This window comes from Capsicum annuum, chromosome 1 (assembly GCF_002878395.1).
Source record: "Capsicum annuum cultivar UCD-10X-F1 chromosome 1, UCD10Xv1.1, whole genome shotgun sequence".
Classification (NCBI taxonomy): domain Eukaryota; kingdom Viridiplantae; phylum Streptophyta; class Magnoliopsida; order Solanales; family Solanaceae; genus Capsicum; species Capsicum annuum.
Window position 1 is genome coordinate 48,264,430 of NC_061111.1, and position 20,255 is coordinate 48,284,684.

Genomic DNA, 20,255 nt, shown 5'->3' on the forward strand with positions numbered 1-20,255 from the left:
ATACCTTAATTGAAGAATTCGTGAAGGTTCTTGGTGATTTTTTTTAAGTTTGAGTTTGAATTTTGAAGAGGCTAGGATTTGTTCTTGAGAGTGGATTGCTTTCTTTTGAGAGAATTGTGAATAGAATGATCAATTTTGCCTTAATCCTGTATTATGGACCAATTGGATGAAGGAAAAAGACCTAATTGCCCTTGAAAAAATATGACTGAAAGCTGAAAATTAAGGGAACCGCGATGGAGCATAAGTCGCGAGCTCTGGTCCACCGGATTAGACCGCGCACCGCGGGCATCCCTACTAGTGGACTGGGACGCACGATGTAAATAGCAAAATAAAGACATACCTTGATATATTGATGTTATTGTACGATAGTTGAGGAAATGTGTTGGCACTTTTTTAAAAACAAAATAGAAAAATGAAAAGGCATACCTTGATATATAGATGATATTGTATGATAGGTGAGAAAATGTGTTGACACATTTTTTTTTAATTTCCTTCATTAGTGTGTAGTAGATTGGATACCTAACAATTATAATGGAACAAGTTGAATTAAATTTTGTTAAAATAATAAAGAAATTGCTGAAAAATTGGTAGAGATTTTTTCTTGTTAATAAATTAAAAAATTATCGTAGCATTGATTCTTGATTAATTTCTATTTATTTATATATATGATTTATTTTTTGCTTGAAAATAAATTGTTAAAATTTTTACTTATACCTGATCAATTTATTATCATAAATCACTTTAAAATAGTTTAAGAAATTAGAAAAATATACCAAGCAACAACCATCTAACTTGCTGGAGCCAAGTCAATGCTCTTTAGTGTCATAATTCGAGGATGATTCTTGTTTAAATCAAGAACCTAGCACATCAAAATTAGGTAAGAAAATATTATATTTCATCATGATAAAATAAAAACAAAACACAAACTAATAAATATGACTTTGTAACAAATTAATGAGAGTAGATTTCACTTATTCTTTATATATCATAAAATCTTGTATGAATAACGTATGGTATGGGTTGAGATGACATGAAGAATCTTAGTTTTTCTCTTTAAAAAATGAATGAAAAAAATCTGATAAAGATATCACCATCAATCCCTACCAACCCTATGCAAATAGACTCGAATCATGATAAAGTTGTGCATACTAATTTTTTGGACAAGCTTGTATCAAACCCCTACTTCTCAACTCTCCAACACACTAGTATGGAATGATGACTTGATCGATGAAGTGAGGCCTCTACAGGCGGCTGAAAATTTCATTCCTACCACAGTAGCTGACACGAGTAGGCTATATACGCCTAGGAAATTTGTTGTTATTATCAAGCTAGTGGGATAGAAAATAGGCCATCAAATCCTTAAGATCAAACCAATCTCTATGGAAAACCACAAAAGACATATCGTTGATAGACCTTGGAGCTGACTTTTTCCAACCACATGTTCCATGATGGCCCTTGGTTTGAATTTAATCACAGACTCTCTGTGCAAAAATAGAAACCAAAATTTGTGGTGTCACAAGCCCGAATAGCAGTCTGCCATTTGAATTTGTTTACTAGAACTTCCTACTGAATTTTATGACTTATAAATCTTATACAAGATTGGAAGCAAGATAGGGATCCTTCTTAAAATCGATACCTGCACCTTTATACTAGATTGTGTATGCAAGTACCATTGGAGCAGCCCCTGCTACACAATGTATACATTGTCACACATAAGCAATACATCTACTATGACGAAGAAAATCTCTTATGCACAAGTGCGGACATTTGGGACGCACTTTAGCTCAGTGTGCCTATATTCTAACTTGTCACACAACTCTCAGTAAATCCCACTCAAATTTGAAGGTATCCACCTCAGACGATGAACGATGGAATTTGATCAAGTTCGGTAGGAAACGCGACCAAACGTCAGTGGCGAAGCCAGAGAAGTCTCTAGCAATGGGAGATGATCAATATTCCAGCCAATAAAAGCTTTAGCGTCCCCAGTCAAGTCCTTGCAGGTAAGTACTCTGATAACCTTACTTTTTTCAACCAATTGGACCTGGCCACGCCTAAATACTTTAATCAAATGACTTGGCTAGTTTATCCATTAATGACTCTATCCTTAACATTAACCTTGAGGTTTATTCTTCAAAAAGTACTCCTTTCAACCAATCAGGTGCTGACACTTTCTATAGTAATTCTTTGTTACACATCAACCTTGGAACCCCTCTCCTTGACAACGTGGCTTCTATGTAGGCCTCAAATCCTAAAATCTCTCTCACTCTAGAGCTATCTCAGCCAAAAAATAAACTACTCCAAATATGAAAAAGGCCCTGGTCTGTAGCAGAACATCCCTAACGGCTCATCATTTGGAAAATACCCCAGCTTTCCAATGCCTACTAAGCTAATCAAATTTGATTATAAGTTCCTCCTTGACACCTTCAAAGCACGCTTAGTGGGTTAGAAATGAAAATTTCACTCAATAGATAGGAAAGCTATGCTTATACAGTCTACTCTTAACAGCCTTTCAAACCCCATCATGCAGCTTATAAAATTACCTACCTATGTCATAAAAGACCTTGAATGACATGAAGTTCGGGATCTACGCCAACTCATAGAAAATTACATCTTAAATGGCCGAAAATTACAAAACCAAAAAATGATGGAGGGTTGGGAATCTAAGACTTGGCTACTAAAAACAAAACGTTACTAGTATCTGCTTCTTGGTGATGCTTTCACGCGAACAACTCTCTTTGGGCTGGTGCACTTAAAATAAGTACATTCGAGGCATAAATAATGCTACTGCCTTGGCTGCTGCTGCTTCAAGAACTTGGAGATCTCTTCAACAAGGTTGGAAAGTCTGCCAAGTGGGTCTTCGTTGGCAACCTGCTACAAGTGGATTCATTAACTTCTTTAATGACTCTTAGATCAACCCAAATTCCACTATTCGTTCCCTCATTCAAGGACCTCTTCTTCACCAAGAAAATAGGGACAGTATGGCAAAGTTCATAGCCTCTGGAACATGGGACTTTTTGCATCTTTCCTTCGACCTTCCTCCTCCTATTATATCCCAAATTAAAGGAGTTTACCTCCCCAAGTTCACACGCTATTTTGACCATATTACTTGGGGTTAACCATACGGGCCTTTTCACTGTAAAATCTTATGCCTTGGCCCTTGGCCCTTGCCTCTTTAAATATCTTCTCCATTATCACTCTTGGTCAAACCCAATAAAGTGCTAACTTCGGTTGGATATGGTAGCTTCCCATCCCACCCAAGATCAAGCACTTCCTTTGGTTTCTTAACCATGAAAGAACACCAGCCTCCATATACCTCCATCATAGAAACGTTATTGACTCACCAGTATATAGATTTTGGAATTCCTCACACAAGGAAATGAATGCTCATTTTTCATGTTTTGCCCCAAAGTAAGTCCCCTTTAGGAGCAACTCAGAATCAAAAGTGAGGCACACTCTTAGCATATCCTTTTCTAAAACCTTCAAATTAGTTGTATAGATTTGTTAGGCTTTAACCTACCACCCTTATTGGCACCATCACGCTTACCCCCCCTAAGGTTTTCCTTTTGTTTTGTCTTTGGTCTCTATTGGTTGTATGAAATAAGTTCATTTTTTATAAAACTTATTTTATGCCTTCTTTGAATTACATCTCTCACCTTGTAAGTGAGTTTTGGTTTTTGGATGGACCCACGAAGAATGAAAGATCCACTATACCAGTGTAAATTAAGAGGAAACCTCCTGAAGTAACTAATATCATATTAAACACCGACTGTGCAAGTCATGCCCACTCATCTGACCACTATGCTTGGGGGAGTCTTTAGGAATAATTCAGGAGATTGGCTCTTGGGGTTTCAGGGATCATATATCTCTCCAGACCTTTTGGAGGGCGATGCTCATGCCCTCATGTTAGGTCTCCAGTTGGCATATCAACATAATATCTTTCCTCTTAAAATTAGCACAGACTCACAACAGCTAATCCATTTGTTAATTACTAAAATAGGTTATAACTCAAATGTTACATCTGATTGTAGGTGCCTCCTCCATGCTTTGGGTGATCCTAAGATACACCATGTTTATAGAGAGAAGAATGAGTTAGCGGATGAAATAGCTAGGAATGCTGGAATTTAACTACTACAATCTCTACTATTGTACTATCTTGTGAATCTCCACCATCACTTTGTGATATTTTGTGTGTGGACAAGAGCAGATTACCAACCGTTAGTTGGGTGAAGTAGCCTCTCTCTCTCACCCAAATATGCATTATATTAGTCCTAGAACAAATGCTCAGGTTGTACAACATAGTGCTCTTACTAGGACCTCTATGACTGTAGTTGAGATACCACAAGTTCTGCCTCAGTAAACTTCATGTTTTATATAAATAAATCTTGTTGACCAATAAAAAAACGTATGGGATGTACTCATTAGTTATGTGTAAACATCAACTTCGGAATAAATTTGTTGCATCCGATATTTAAACCAACCTGCAATAAAGTTGCTTCTATTGCTTCTTGTACTTTTATTAGAAACAAATGATATAACAGTTGAAACGTATGTATTCTTAATTTAGAAATGAAATATCACATTCACCAAACCCCTATCCTCCCCTCGTTTCCAATTTTGTCCCCTTGTACGAATCAGGGAGGAAGAAAGAGAAAGAATAAACAAGTGGATTCAACATTTGTGCTCTAGTTCAAATTGACTGAATATAAATAATAGTGGAATAGAGGTAGAATAGAAAATGGGGTGGTGGTTAGAGTATCACAAGAGGGACTATAATGAGTTTGGATATTTAAAGTTACGAAGATATAATGAATCCAATGTCATATATATTCTATAATTATAATAAAATTATAAATCAACTATGCATACCTTATCCACTGAGGGATATCTCTATTTGACAGCAACAACCTCAGAATATTGATAATAAAGATAGCCAAGATGACTCTTTGGATAGTATTCCATTGACTCAATATTTAAATTTGATAAGTTATTGTTGAAAGTCCTTGATAGCTTGTCACTATCATTTCCATCAACCTTATGTGCTCTTGATAAGTTTTTGCATGAACTGAAAAAAAAAATGACATGACACTATTAGTGCAAAGACTTGATAGCATTAAAGTTGATAATAGTTAAAGGATAGTCCCGCACACTTAAACTCTTGTTATGCATGGGTCTAGGAAGGGATTGGATCACAAGGGTCTATTGTATGCAGGCTTATTCAGCATTTTTGCCGGAGGCTGTTTCCATGACTAGAAGTCATGAGCTCCTAGTCACATGGCAACAACTATAACAGTTACTGTAAGGTTCTCCTCCAAAGTTGATAATAGTTATTCTTTTCAATAATAATGTGTATCTTCTTTTAGCAAGTAAAGAATGAGACAACAACGTTAACATATCAAAAAAAATAACTTCTATTTAATTTAGTGGACAAGATGGTTACGCCCCACATTAATGAAGAATGAGATGACTATACATGGTATCAAAAAGGTAATGAAACAAATAAAAAGGTAAGGAATCACTGAAGGGTTTGGTCCATGGTGCAAGTATTCTTGCGGAAAGGGGTTCTACGGAAACAGGTTTCTTGAACTGTTCGGAATGAAATCTAATTTTCTTCAAGTCTACCAATAAATTATTATCTTGGAGAAGTTATCAAAAGTGTCAAATTACTCCTTTGTATCAGAAAAAAAATGGAGGAAGTTGATCATGAAATGGATTCCCTCACGATTTCATTGTTGTGGTTATTGAGATTTTATAGAAAATTATTGTGTCGCTCACAGTGTATCGGTTCCAAACAATAAAAGTACGTGATATCCATGAAACAACAAACGAAAATTGTGGTCAAAGGGAATCAAAAGCAGTGATACATGAATGAAGAAAGTTGCAACAAAAATCCGCTTCTATTTCTTAACCCTACTTATTATTATTTATAATGTTTTACCCTTTGTAATTTTGTGAATTTATTTTCACAAATATTAGGTTAAATAATATACTTGAGATGGTACGGTCTTGATATGCATGATAATTTAGAAATTATATTTCCTTATGTGCTAGTATGAATCGTTATTCTTACATAAAGATCATATGTAAAGTTTATTTTAAGTTATGAGATAATATAAAATATTTTATTTAAAACGGTCATATTAATACTTGAAAAATATTTTTATAATTTTGAGATCGTGAGAATAAATAGCATTTATTATTTGATTTCATTTAAAGGTTAAAGACCTTTGAGCGTTTGATGTTTCAAAACAAGCGCAATAATTTTGTGTAGTTTACCTAATTATGAATCAAATTTCCATATGTGTGATGGTTATGACTCTTGAAACAATTAAATTGTGGGGTTTCTTGCATATGATTAGAAGTTAATATTTGACTTGGCATTACTTAACATATTTGAAAAATATAAACCTGAGACAGTTAATATATCTTCATCTTAAAATTCATGACATATATGTGATATTGTGTGATAATTTATCAATATGTTGAGCGTAAGACTTGATACAAAAGTCATAATAGAAACAATGAGGTTCTATTTTCTTATTCATAATGAAGGATCTTGGAGAAGTTGGTACTTTGTTGGGTATCAAGATTAAGCAAAATTGTGGGGGTAATATATGGAGTTAATCTTATTGGATTGAGAAAGTACTAAATAATTTAGTTACTTAAACAATCAAAAATTCAATACTCTATTTGATCCTAGATCGAGTTATAATTACGATGTAAAGTTGTGGCTTAATTTATGTAAGCAAGCGTTATTAGAAGGGCCAATAGTTGAGTTGTTCGTTTTCTAAAAAAAAAACTAAAGATTTGAGAAACGCTAAGTTTCATACTATTTTATAAGAATATATCGTACAAATTGGTACCAAAAATGTGAGAAAAAAAATTTATCACATGATGGATATTTATCTTGTGAGAAGATACAATTTTTTGAAATCAAGAAAACCTTGCATTGTACAAGCAAATGAAAGGAGTTGAGAGATTGAGGGATTATTAAGAGAATCTATTGATTTTACAAAATATGAGCTTAATTGGTGACAGTCAAGCCACCCTAACTCGAGCATATAGAGATTATATAATGAAGAGTCAAAACTCAAAAGTTATTGACATGATTATGTGAGAAAGTTAATTCAAATTGGTGGAGTCAAAAGAATTTGGCTAACATATTTACTAAGTTTCTTAAAAGGAAGTTATTGAATGCAACTTCAAGTTTGATTGTGTTAAAACTCCTTAATTAGGTCCTCCAATAATGGCAACCATATCCAACACTGTGAGTGAATAGTTATGGGTTCAAAGGGTAACAACAAGTTATTGATATATGGATATTTCAGTACTTAAGTAAGAGATATACTAGTACTGATTGTTATATATTAGAGGGTTGAGTTCTAATACTCATAATGAGGTTCAATTCAAGGAACAAGTGTCTCAAGTATGACAAAGACATTGAAAGAAATTCACCTATATGAACATAGAAAAGGTGTCACTTTGATTGGGAGTTGGAGTTGCTCTCTCTTAAATGTTCATGAATTATGGATAGCACATGGCCATAAAAGTGTTAAGCAAGTTGAGAGAAAAGTGGGAATGAAATATTTATGTGTGTAGTGTCACAGATGTTATCACAAATAATAACACGTTCAAAGCTATTATGCTATGTGGAGTTTCAATTTCGTCTTGTGGCATTTACACTAAGGTACTGTTCAAATCGAAAGATACATTACTCTATATGTGAACATGACTTGATCTTTGTATCCTAATTTATATTTAAACAAGTGATAGATTGTTGAATTTGAGTTTAAATTAAATTATTAATAATAACTCTTTTAATGAAAAGGTGTCTTTTAAATAAAAGGTTGTGTCTTAATGAAGAGGTGCCTCTTGAATGAAAGATTGTGCCCGTTTATTATTTGATTTTTAATAATTCTATTTAAAGCCCAATTACTTCTCTTGCAACGTAACTTTGTTGTCTTCTTTATCAGCTGACAAAAAACGTTTTCTTCTTCAAAAAGATTAAGTTTCATAGTGTTTACTTTTCAAAAGAATCTCTCCACTATTTGCTTAGTGCAAAATTCAAAATGTTTGTCATATCTACTAAAACTATTTGCATACAATCCCATTGTATACAAATATTATTTTTATGAAAGTGTTTCGCATGTATTTCAAGCCTCAAATTTGTGTTCATTGTTCATATTATTAACTCGTCATCTTGTGTTCTTTGTATAATTCTTGTTGTTGGACGATAAAATTTTTGAGTCCGAAATTAAATAATCAAGACAAGAAAATATTGCAACAATCAATTTATTGATTTCAATATGTGAGTGTTACAATCTCTATGAATCCTCTGATTCGCCTTTTCAAGTATAAATTCAAGAGCTTAAAGGTTGATCTTGAATTTGAACTTGATTTGTTGATTTAAGGGACTTAATCTTGACTTATGCTTGAATTCAAGGACTTTTGAGCTTGTTCTTGAATATTGTGGTCTTGATCTTGAGTCTTGATGAGCTTGATTTGAATGCTTGAGCTTTGAGAGAAATTATGGCGTTTGATCCACGAGATTTCTCTTGCTTGTTGTTAGAGTTCTGGGGGGTCCTTTTCTGAATTATGAGACCTCTATTTATAGTTGTGAAAAGGGAAGAGTCGTGGTAAAGATGGACTTCCTTTGATCAATCAGATTTGAGTGACATGACACCTTCTATGGGCTATGATTTCATTGGGCCGATTGCATCATTTTGACATGTGACATGATCCTATTGGCTCATTCCCCTTAATTTGACATGCCACATCATTTGACACATGACGCTTATTTGGGTCTCTATAATATGACAATATCTTGGGCTTAGCAACATGGGCTTATCATTTATAGCCCAAATTAATAGGCTAACCCAATAAAAATTAGATATTAGTTAAATTCATATATGTTTGGATTTAAATAATTAATTCAATTATATTAATCCACAATTTTATTTGGGACTAATATATTTTGAATTTAATATAATCCGAATTTCGTATGAATTTTTAATCTAATAAAATTTCATTGCTTATAAAATGCCCCCTACTTCAAAACTTGTTGAGACATTTAATATTTTAAAAACTTGAGTTGAAGTAACAATTTAATACTTTTAATGGCTATAATATATATATATTTTTAAAAAACGTATCATAAACCAATATATGTTACAACAGCATATTGGCAATGAATTAACATTTTTTTTTCTATACACATTTCTTTTGCCTTTGGTCACGTGCAAGCCCAAAATTTGGGTCTTTTTTATTTCAGTGGCATTTAATGTCATTAATTGCATTGCCATTTGTCTAAGAAAACAAGCAATGCTCACCGTTTAACTATTTCAACGTGAATTGAGAACTGACATTCGCTGCCCTGTTAGTCGTCTTTTATCAAAATTGGTATGATTTTCTTCAAATTTATCAAGGATTAAGGTTATAAATCACTCTACAACTCTTATAAATACCCATAGATTTTGTGTTTATTTGAATGAATACTTGTGAAGCTCTTTTTTTTTCTTTCTTCTGGCAGTGGCTTCCAATCTGATTCACAATCATTGTGAGGTAATTTTTTTCTCTTTCTCTTCTTTTTTTTTTTTTTTTGGTCTTTCCCCTTTTTTCTGTAGGGTTGAAACAAATAACAATATGCAATAATCGGTTGAAGATGGTGGTCATCGACTTAAGGTGCGAGAGTTTAACTTCGCCTCCATCACCTTAAGTCCGAAAAATTTTACTTGAAGACGGTAGACATCGACTTAAGGTGCGAGAGTTTAACTTCGCCTCCGTCACCTTAAATTCGAGAAATTTTACTTGAAGATGGTAGACATCGACTTAAGGTGCGAGAGTTAACTTCGCCTCTATCACCTTAAGTCTGAACAATTTTACTTGAAGACAGTGGACATCGGCTCAAGGTGCGAGAGTTTAACTTTGCCTCCGTCACCTTAAGTCTGAATAATTTTATGTGAAGACAGTGGACATCGGCTTATGGTACGAGAGTTTAACTTCGCCTTCGTCACCTTAAGTCCGAACAATTTGCTTCAAGATGCAATAATTTTCTTTGAGTATGGGCCCTTTCACCGATGTATTTATACAATGGTCTTCTCTAAGTATGGGCCCTTTCATCAATGCATTTATGCGATGGTCTTCTCTAAGTATGATCCCTTTCACCAATGCATTTATACGATGTTCTTCTCCAAGTATGGGCCCTTTAGCGACACATTTATGCGATGGCCTCCTCTAAATATGGGTCCTTTTCAATAGTCAGTTTAAGGTGCAAAGGGACAAATCTTGTCCGCCTTAAGGCATGAAAATTTTAAGATCCTTATAAGGATAAACTCGTGAGAGGCAGCTTAAGGTGCAAAGGGACAAATTTTTCCACCTTAAGGCATAAAAATTTTGAGATCCTTTCAAGGATAAACCCTTGAGAGGCCAGCTTAAGGTGCAAAGGCACAAATTTTGTCCACCTTAAGGCATGGGAACTTTGAGATCCTTTTAAGGATAAACCCTTGAGAGGCCAGCTTAAGGTGCAAAGGGACAAATTTTTTCCACTTTAAGGCATGAAAATTTTGAGATCCTTTTAAGAATAAACCCGTGAGAGGCCAACTTAAGGTGCAAAGGGATAAATTTTGTCCACCTTAAGGCATAGAAATTTGGAATCCTTTTAAGGATAAGCCCGTGAGAGGCCAGCTGAAGGTGCAAAGGGACAAATTTTGTCCACCTTAAGGCATGAAAATTTTGAGATCCTTTTAAGAATAAGCTCATGCGAGTCCTTGATTTGAAGACTTGGAAATTTTGTCAACTTCCACTTCCAAATTTGGCGTTTTGAGTGGTTCAACTTCCAAATTTGGGGAGTTTAGAGACTTCATCTTATGTAAATGAAGCTCATATTTCATTGGAGTTTGCCCCCATGGAGCTGCCAATACTTGGAGTGAGTCCAAAATATAATTATAATATTTTCATACTTGGTATCCATATGACCGATGCTGCAGGAACATTTTTTTTTGACACTCATGCAACTGAATTCAGAATGAAATTTCAAGTGGCTACGTACCTCAGTAAAGAGGATCAAGCCATAACGTAGTTTTGGGGTGAGTGTTTTTTTGTGTCCCAACTTTTGCCTAGTCCTTCTCTTTTGAGGTTTTCAGCCTAGCAGATAGTTTTATTTTGCGCCGTACACAGTTTATACTCTTCCAGACTAGGAGTGAACATGTAGTTTATACTCGTACCTTAAGGAGTATCATCTTCCTTCAAGGATAGTACTTCTTCAAGAACTTGGTGTTGATAGGACTAATTTTCACGCCGTCCGTATCGACAAGCTTGTAAGCACCATTTGATTATGCCTCTTGCACGACATATGGTCCATCCCACTTTGGGGTGAATTCCCCCCCAATGGGTCTTCTTACCGCAAGAACTTGATCTTCAACTTGAAAGCATCTCAAGCGAACTCTTTTGTTGAAAGATCAAGATAGATGGGCTTGGTAATATTTAAGATTTTGTTGAGTCATCAGTCTCTTTTCATCAAGAGCTTCTAATTCTGCAAGATGCAATTTAGCATTTTCTTCATCAATGAGCCCTTCTCGAATAGCCAATCTTAAAGAAGGTATTTGACACTCAAGTGGTAGGATGACTTCAACTCCAAAAGCAAGTGAATATGGGGTTGCTTGTGTTGGTGTGCGGTAAGTTATTTTATATGCCCACAATTCTTCTTCCATTCGTTCATACCAATCTTGCTTGGACTTGGAGATGACTTTCATCAATAGATTGCATAAAGTCTTATTAAACGCTTCGCCTATACCATTGGCGACAACATGGTACATAGAAGACTTGCGCTGCTTGAAGCCAAAAAGATCATAAATAATATTCATCAGCTTGTTATCGAATGACTTTCCATTTTCGGTTATTATATATTGAGGATTCCAAAGCAGTAGATGATATTCACTCGAATGAAATTCACAACATTCTCCTTCTTTACTTCTTTGAGAGCAACAGCTTCGGCCCATTCTGAGAAGTAATTTTTTGTGGCCAAGATGTATAAGTGTCCACCAGGAGATTTTGATAGAGGATCAACTACATCCATTCACCAAGCATTGAATGGCCAAGATGCTACAGTTGGTTGTAGTACTTCAGGAGGTTTATGAATGAAATTCCCATGGAATTGGCAAGATTTTCCTCATCTAGCGTAGGCCAAACAATCTTTCACCATCATTGACCAATAGTATCCCATCCTTTTAATATGAAAATGGAGCTTCGATCTAGACTGATGCGATCCACAAACTCCTAAGTGTGCTTCTTGCAAAGCTTGAATTACTTTCTCTCCCAAACACCGTAAGAGTACTCCTTCAAATGATCTTTTGTACATGTGTCTTCGTAGTAAAGAAAGCGAGGTGCACGATGACGAATGTCAGTCCTTCTCCGTGGATCTTCTAGAAGTATCCCATAACACAAATAGTCAATGATAGGTTATTGCCAATACTCTTTTACAACTTCAGACATGGAAACAAGGTATTCAACCTTATTTTCTACATATTCATTTGATGTCAATATTACCTGTAATACCCCGGGAAATTTTTCGTTGAAATTTTGTGTGTAAACGTGTTGGCTTCTATCTTCTAGAATGAATTATAAATTTTTCATGTGGAATGTCTTAGATTATGACCCACCATTGCGTAGAGTATCAAATAAGTTTTCCAACGATATATGGATCATCCAAAACGCACACCCGAGCGACGAGTTATGAACATTCCGATTGAACCGTGAATAGTAGTGAACAGTAAAACGTGCAAGAAAAAGTACTGAGGCCTGACGTATTTTTGCTCCAACTTTAAATAATCATAACTCCTTGTACATAATGATCTGGGTGATCTACTATATATCAACAGAAATCTCTGTGAGTCCTCTTTCCAATGAAATTAGTTTCATCCAATTTGTCTATCAGAGCAAAAAGTTATGGTCGATCTACTTCAGCCTATCAAAAGCAAATTTTTGGGTCAACTTCAAATAATCATAACTCCTCGTACACAATGATCTGGGTGAGATACTATATATCAGAGAAAATATATGAGAGTCCACTTTCTAATAAAATTGGTTTCATCCAATTTGGATATCGGAGTAAAACTTTATGGTTGATCTACTTTAGACTATCAAAACAGTCCACCAAAGGATAGATTCGAGAATTATTTGATTTTTAGGAGCGTTTTGGTCATTCCCCCTCACCCAAAATCCGTCCAAACTATATATTAAACCCCATTAAAAACATTATATGTTATATTTCATCAAATTCCCTCAAAAATAAAATCCTAAGCTCCTACATCCAACTTCAAGAACCCCCAAAGTTCACCATTAATTCTGCAAATTTATTTAAGATTCTAAGTTCCTAGTTCAAGAACTCCAAGAACCATCATTCAAAGGCATGATTAACATCTCAAAAATGAGTATCGATCTAAAGTTCATCATTCAAGATATGCGGGGGTTTTCAATAAGAACTCTCTTTCGTTCTTGTGCCCAAAAGTAATTTTCTTTACAAAGGCATAATTTTTATTTGATTTTTATGAATTTGAAGCATGAACCCATATCTTATGATGATTATTATGAAATCTTGATGTTTATGATTTTGAAAGATGAATTTACATGTGTGGAGATATAAAGCATGAATCTTGAATGATATTTATCATGATTTTGATATTTGGGTTGTGAATCTCGAAACTGTATTTTTTTTAGAAAGTGTTTGTTATAAGAACGTTGATGTTGAATATTTGAGATATTTTGAATGATTTTCCTTTTGATCTTAATGGAGTGGTTTTGAACTCGAGTGTGAAAGAAATCCACAACGTGGTTGATTTTGATAGATAGGAGGCATGATGGCTCCCGATGTATATTTATATATTATTGAAATTATTTTGTTATGGATTGTCTTTGAAATGATCTGAGCTAAGTCCGGGAAAAATCTTTAGCATCGAGTGTGAGGTATAAAGCGACCTTACTTCCCTAGAACTACGTGCCCCCGTAGGAGTGAGCCTGAGGCTGATTTATATAGTGATCACTAGTTTTTGTGGATTTGATATCGATAGTCCTACTCCAATGACAAGGATAGGACAACTCTCCCCAATGTAGGTTGTACATTGGACTCCATGTAGTTCACATGGTTTATGTCGGTTATAGGATCTCCTAGTGTATGTGTGTTTCCTTGTGTCTATGGTGAATGGTGAAGTGATTTGAAAGTGGAATTGTGAAAGTTATTCTTTCTAAAGATTTAAATGATATTTACATTATGAGAATTGATATTCTTGATGAACTGAAAGTGATTGACAAATTATATGATGACTCACATGTGTTATTGTACTTATTTCATCCTCTAATGATTATGATGATTTTCTTTGGGCTATGTGAGTCTTTCATACATCCTGCATATTTCTTATAAATATTTATGAAGATGATGTTTATACAACTGCATACACCCCGATATACTCGGTTCTTTTTCATGGTACTGACCCACATCTTTGGATGTGGGCTGCATTTTCTCAGAATGTAGGTTTAGGTGCTCAGTTCCAGGTTCGACAGTGATTCTTCGAGCACGCTGTTATACATCCTCTGTTATGGTGAGTCCTCATGTTCCAAGGACGTGATGTCTGATGTTGGTTTCACAGAATTGTTTACATTTGATAACTAAGTATGAGTCAGTTAGGGCATGTCTCAATGGCTCGCTGGTTGTATTGATTTTCTTAGAGACTTGTTAGACTAGTATAGATGTTGGGAGTTGACTAATAAGTCGTATTTTGTTATCTTTCTGAAATTCTTTTATTCTTGGATGATGATTACTCTGTTGATATTTGAGGGTTATTTATGGAAACCCCATTGATTTGTGTTGAATTGAATGAAAATGGCTCAAAGGATTAGCTTGGGGCTACTCATAGCCTCAAGCACCGTGTGATGCTCCGGAACCCATTTTTCGGGGCGTTACAAACTTGGTATCAGAGACTAAGGTTTTAAGGTATCCTAGGGAGTCTGACAAGCCGCGTTAAGTAGAGTCTTGATCATCGGTGTGTAGCGTGCCACATCTATGAGCAAGAGGCTACAAGACGTTTTAGGAAAAAGTGTGATTCTTTCTTTCAGAAGTCTATCATGCTTAAAGTGTCTCTCTCTGCTATTGATTCATGCTCTCCTCTTTCAAAAATATGCCTCCACATCGAGCGAGAAGAAATAATGTTGGTCAGCAACCTCAACCCACTGACCCATTGAATAAAAATGTTTCTCATGCTGAATTTCGAGAAGCCTTTCAGGTACTAGCCCAAGCTGTTACTACAAATGTTCAGGCCAACCCGGCTCGGCTCCACAGCAGTAGGGAGATGATTCAGCTGCTTCTAGGATTCGTGACTTCATGTGGATGAATCTGGCAAAATTATATGGGTCCAAGTCTGATGAGGATCCATGGTTGTTTTTAGAGGAGGTGCGGAAGATTACTTAGGTGATGCATGTATCTGAGGAACATAGTGTGAAGTTAGCTATGTATAGGTTAAAAGACCTTGCTTATGACTGGGTTGTTGCTTGGAGGAAAGGTAGAGGTGAGGGAGCTATCCCTACAACTTGGTAAGAATTCCAAGATGCATTCCTGGATAAGTTTTTCCCTTTGGAGATATGGGAGGTGAAGGTGGAAGAGTTTATGAACCTCCGACAGGGCTCTATGACTGTTAGGGAGTATTGTCTAAATTTTAATCAGTTGGCCAAGTATTCTCCTGACTTAGTGGCTGATAATCGGGCTAGTATGAGTAAGTTTGTGACTGGAGTGTCTAGTTATGTGGTTAAGGAGTGTAGGTCTGCTATGCTGAATAGTGAGATGAATCTTTCTAGCCTGATGACTCATGCCCAATAGATTGAGGCAGATAAGATTAAGGAGAGAGATAGAATAAGAGGGAATAAGAGAGCTAGGTCCGAGCAGCATGGATAGGGTCAGACTAGATCACAGGTAGGGAGTCGCTCTTAATATCAGGATCATTTGTCTATGTCAGCACCATTATCTGCTAGTGCTCTCGTGCCTAGAGGTTGGCAGGAGCAAGGTAGTAGGTCATATGCATCCAGGTCCCAGTACAGTGCTGGCAGTAAGCCAAATCGTCCCTTGTGTCCTAAGTGTGGTAGGGCTCATTCGGGTGAGTGTTGGGGTGAGAAGAGGGGTTGTTTCCGATGTGGTGACTGGGTTACAGAGTTAGAGATTGTCCATAGAATAGATATGGGCATTGTGACTATCGCCCTCAGACCCAGACTCAGACTATTAGTTCTCCAGTTCCAGCGACTTGCCCAGCCCCAGCTCAGGGTGCCTCTTCTAGCAATCCTGGCGGGCAGCGCTAGAATAGATTTTATGCTTTACCGTCCCGCCAGGAACAGGAGGACTCTCCCAATGTTGTTACTGGTACGATTCGTATATTTCAGTTTGATGTGTATGCTTTGTTGGATCCTAGATCCAATTTCTCATATGTTACATCTTTGATTGCTGTGGATTTTGAAATGAGTCCTGAGATTATTCCTGAGCCTATCCTAGTTTCTACCCCAGTAGGTGATTCAATTATTGCCCAAAAAGTGTATAAAAAGTGTCCTGTTACCGTTCTTCATAGAGTTTTATTGGCTGATCTGATTGAGTTAGACATGGTAGATTTTATGTGATTCTGGGTATGGACTCCCTGTAATCTTCTTATGCCTCTATTGATTGTCGGACCCGAGTGGTCAAGTTTCAGTTTTTGGGTGCATTCGTGTTTGAGTGGTCTGGGAATTCTGTGTCACCCAAGAGTTATTTTATCTCTTACCTCAAAGCTAGAAAGCTTATTTCCAAGGGGTGTATTTACCATTTGGTTAGAGTCAAAGACACTAAGTCTGAGACTCCAACTCTCCAGTATGTTAACATCGTCAATGAGTTTTTTAATGTCTTTCCAAATAATCTCCCAGGGATACCTCTTGATAGAGAGATAGAGTTCGGGATTGATCTTCTTCTCGATACTCAGCCCATTTCTATTCCTCCTTATCGTATGGCCCTTGCAGAACTTAAGGAGTTGAAAGACCAACTCAAAGATCTACTAGATAAGGGTTTCATAAGGCCCAGTGTTTCTCCTTGGGGGTGCTCCTGTGTTGTTTGTGAGAAAGAAAGATGCTCTTTGCGTATGTGCATTGATTACCGCCAACTGAATAAAGTCACCATAAAAAATAAGTACCCCCTTCCAAGAATAGATGATTTGTTTGACCAATTGCAAGGTGCAAGTTATTTCTCAAAGATAGACCTTCATTCCGGCGATCATCAACTCAAAGTTAGGGAGTGTGACATCCTGAAAACCACTTTTTGAACTCGTTATGGCCCTTTTGAGTTTCTTGTTATGTCTTGCGGGTTAACTAATGCCCCAGCAACTTTCATGGACCTTATGAATCGAGTGTTCAGACTATATCTGGATATGTTTGTCATAGTGTTCATCGATGATATACTGGTGTACTCTCGTAGTAAGGATGAACATTTTGATTATCTTCGAGCTGTCTTGCAAACCCTTAGAGATCACAAGTTGTTTGCCAAGTTTAGTAAGTGTGAGTTTTGGCTAAGGTCAGTTGCTTTTCTAGGTCATATCATTTCTTTCGAGGGTATTAGAGTTGATCCCCAAAAGACCGAAGCTATTAGAAATTGGCCTAGACCTATTTCTCCGACTAATATTCGAAGTTTCTTGGGTTTAGCTGGCTATTACTGCCGTTTTATTAAGGGTTTCTCCTCTATAGCGTCTCCTATAACTCGGTTGACCCAAAAGAAAGTGAAGTTCTTATGGTCCGAATCTTGTAAGAAGAGTTTTCAGGAGTTGAAGACTCGACTCACTTTAGCCCCTATTTTGACTTTGCCTGATGGTGTTAATGGTTTTGTGGTGTACTGTGATGCTTCGAGAGTTGGGTTGGGTTACGTATTGATGCAGAAGGGTAAGGTGATAGCTTATGCTTCTAGACAGTTGAAACCCCATGAGAAAAATTACCCCACCCATGACCTTGAGTTGGCTGCTGTTGTGTTTGCTTTGAAAATCTGGAGACACTATTTGTATGGTGCCCATGTTGATGTTTTCACAGATCATAAGAGTTTGCAGTATATGTTTACCTAGAGATAATTGAATCTTAGGCAGAGACGATGTTAGAATTATTAAAAGACTATGATACGAGTGTGCTGTACCATCCGGGCAAGGCCAATATTGTGGCAGATGCCCTAAGTATAGTGTCTATGGGTAGTGTTTTGCATGTGGTAGAAGGTAAGAAAGAGTTGGCTCGTGATGTACATCGTTTGGCTAGATTAGGGGTTAGGTTGTTTGACTCTGCTGAAGGTAGTATAGGGTTCAGAGTAGTTCTGAATCCTCCTTGGTTTCGGAAGTGAAGGAAAAGCAACACTTAGATGCTAGTTTGGTCAGACTGAAGGAGTCAGTCAAGGACCAAAAAGTAGAGGTTTTCTCCCAAGGGGGAGATGGTGTGTTGAGATTGCAGGGTAGATTGTGTGTCCCAAATGTTGATGATCTGAGATAGAGGATTATGGCTGAAGCACATGGGGCGCGATATTCCATTCATCCTGGTACCACCAGGATGTATTGAGACTTGCGGGAAATCTATTAGTGAAGTGGCATGAAGAAAGATATAGCAGCGTTTGTAGCTAATTGTGTAACATGCCAACAGGTTAAGGTTGAACACCAAAGACCTGGTGGAATGATGCAAGAGTTTAGTATTCCCACTTGGAAGTGGGAAGAGATAAATATGGACTTCGTGATTGGTTTACCTTCTTCCCAACGCCATCATGATTCCATTTGGGTTGTCTTTGATAGGTTGACTAAGTCTGCTCATTTCTTGCCTGTTCATACTTCATATACTGCTGAGGATTATGCTAGATTGTATATCCGAGAGCTAGTCAGACTGCATGGAGTTCCCTTGTCTATCATTTCAGATAGGGGTACTCAGTTTACTTCGCAATTTTGGAAAGCTTTTCAGAAGGGTCTTGGTACCCAAGTGCTTTTGAGTTCTGATTTTCATCCGCAGACCGATGGTCAGGCTGAGAGGTCCATCCAGACCTTAGAGGATATGTTGAGAGCTTGTGCACTTGACTTTAAGGGAAGTTGGGATGATCAGTCACCGTTGATAGATCTTGCTTATAATAATAGTTTCCACTCTAGTATTGGCATGGCTCCGTTTGAAGCCTTATATGGGAGGAAGTGTAGATCACCTATAGGTTGGTTTGAGGTGGGTGAAGCGGCTATGAGTGGTCCTGATTCGGTATTTGAGGCTATGGAAAAAGTTAAGTTGATTAGGGAAAGGTTGAAAACTGCATAGAGTCGTCAGAAGTCATATGCGGATATTAGAAGGAGAGACCTTGAGTTTGAAGTTGGTGAGCTAGTGTATCTGAAAATTTCACCCATGAGGGGGGTGAAGAGATTTTGAAAGAAGGGGAAGGTTAGTCCCCGTTATGTTGGTCCTTACAAAATTCTTAGCCGTGTTGGTAAGGTAGCTTATGAGGTCGAGTTGCCTTCAGAGTTGTCCTCTGTTCATCCAATATTCCATGTCTCCATGCTTAGAAAGCATATTAGCGATGCTGTGGTAGTGGATTCCTCTGTGAGTGCTGACATTCAAGAAAATCTTTCTTTTGATGAGATTCCTGTTGAGATTCTTGATTTCAGTGTCCGAAGACTAAGGAACAAAGAAGTTCCCTTGGTCAAGGGGTTGTGGCAAAACCAATCTGTTGAGGGTGCAACTTGGGAAGCTGAGGCAGATATGCGATCCAAGTACCCGCACCTATTTTTCGCGAACTTCGATCAAGCTGAAGGTACCGTTATTTCCTAAATCATGCACTTTTGATAAAAGTTATAGCAGTTCAGCTGTAATTTATTGTGTTCAGCTGTAGTTTCTTAAATTTATGCATTCTATGTTGCATTCGGAGTGAGAAACGATGTGGTGATGAGTCTAACGAATGGTTTCAGCTGTATGCTCTATTCCCTATCTAATATTGGCATGTCTAGTGTCATTCAAGGATGAATGTTTCCAAGGGGGCAGATGATGTAATACCCCAGGAAATTTTTTGTTGAAATTTTGTGCGTAAACATGTTGGGTTCTATCTACTAGAATGAATTATAAATTTTCGTGTGGAATGTCTTAGATTATGACCCACCATTGTGTAGAGTATCGAATAAGCTTTCCAACGATATGTGTATCATCCAAAACGGACACCCGAGCGACGAGTTATAAACATTTCGATTGAACCACGAATAGTAGTGAACAGTAAA

The 20,255-nt window shown here is 36.8% G+C and overlaps 1 long non-coding RNA gene across 1 annotated transcript; it reads left to right on the forward strand.

Moving 5' to 3' along the window:
• The first annotated feature begins 780 nt into the window (after positions 1 to 780).
• On the forward strand, positions 781 to 4,506 carry LOC124900029. The gene is made up of 2 exons (XR_007057614.1): positions 781 to 2,000; positions 4,029 to 4,506. It is a non-coding gene; the product is annotated as an uncharacterized LOC124900029 (long non-coding RNA).
• Positions 4,507 to 20,255: the final 15,749 nt, after the last annotated feature.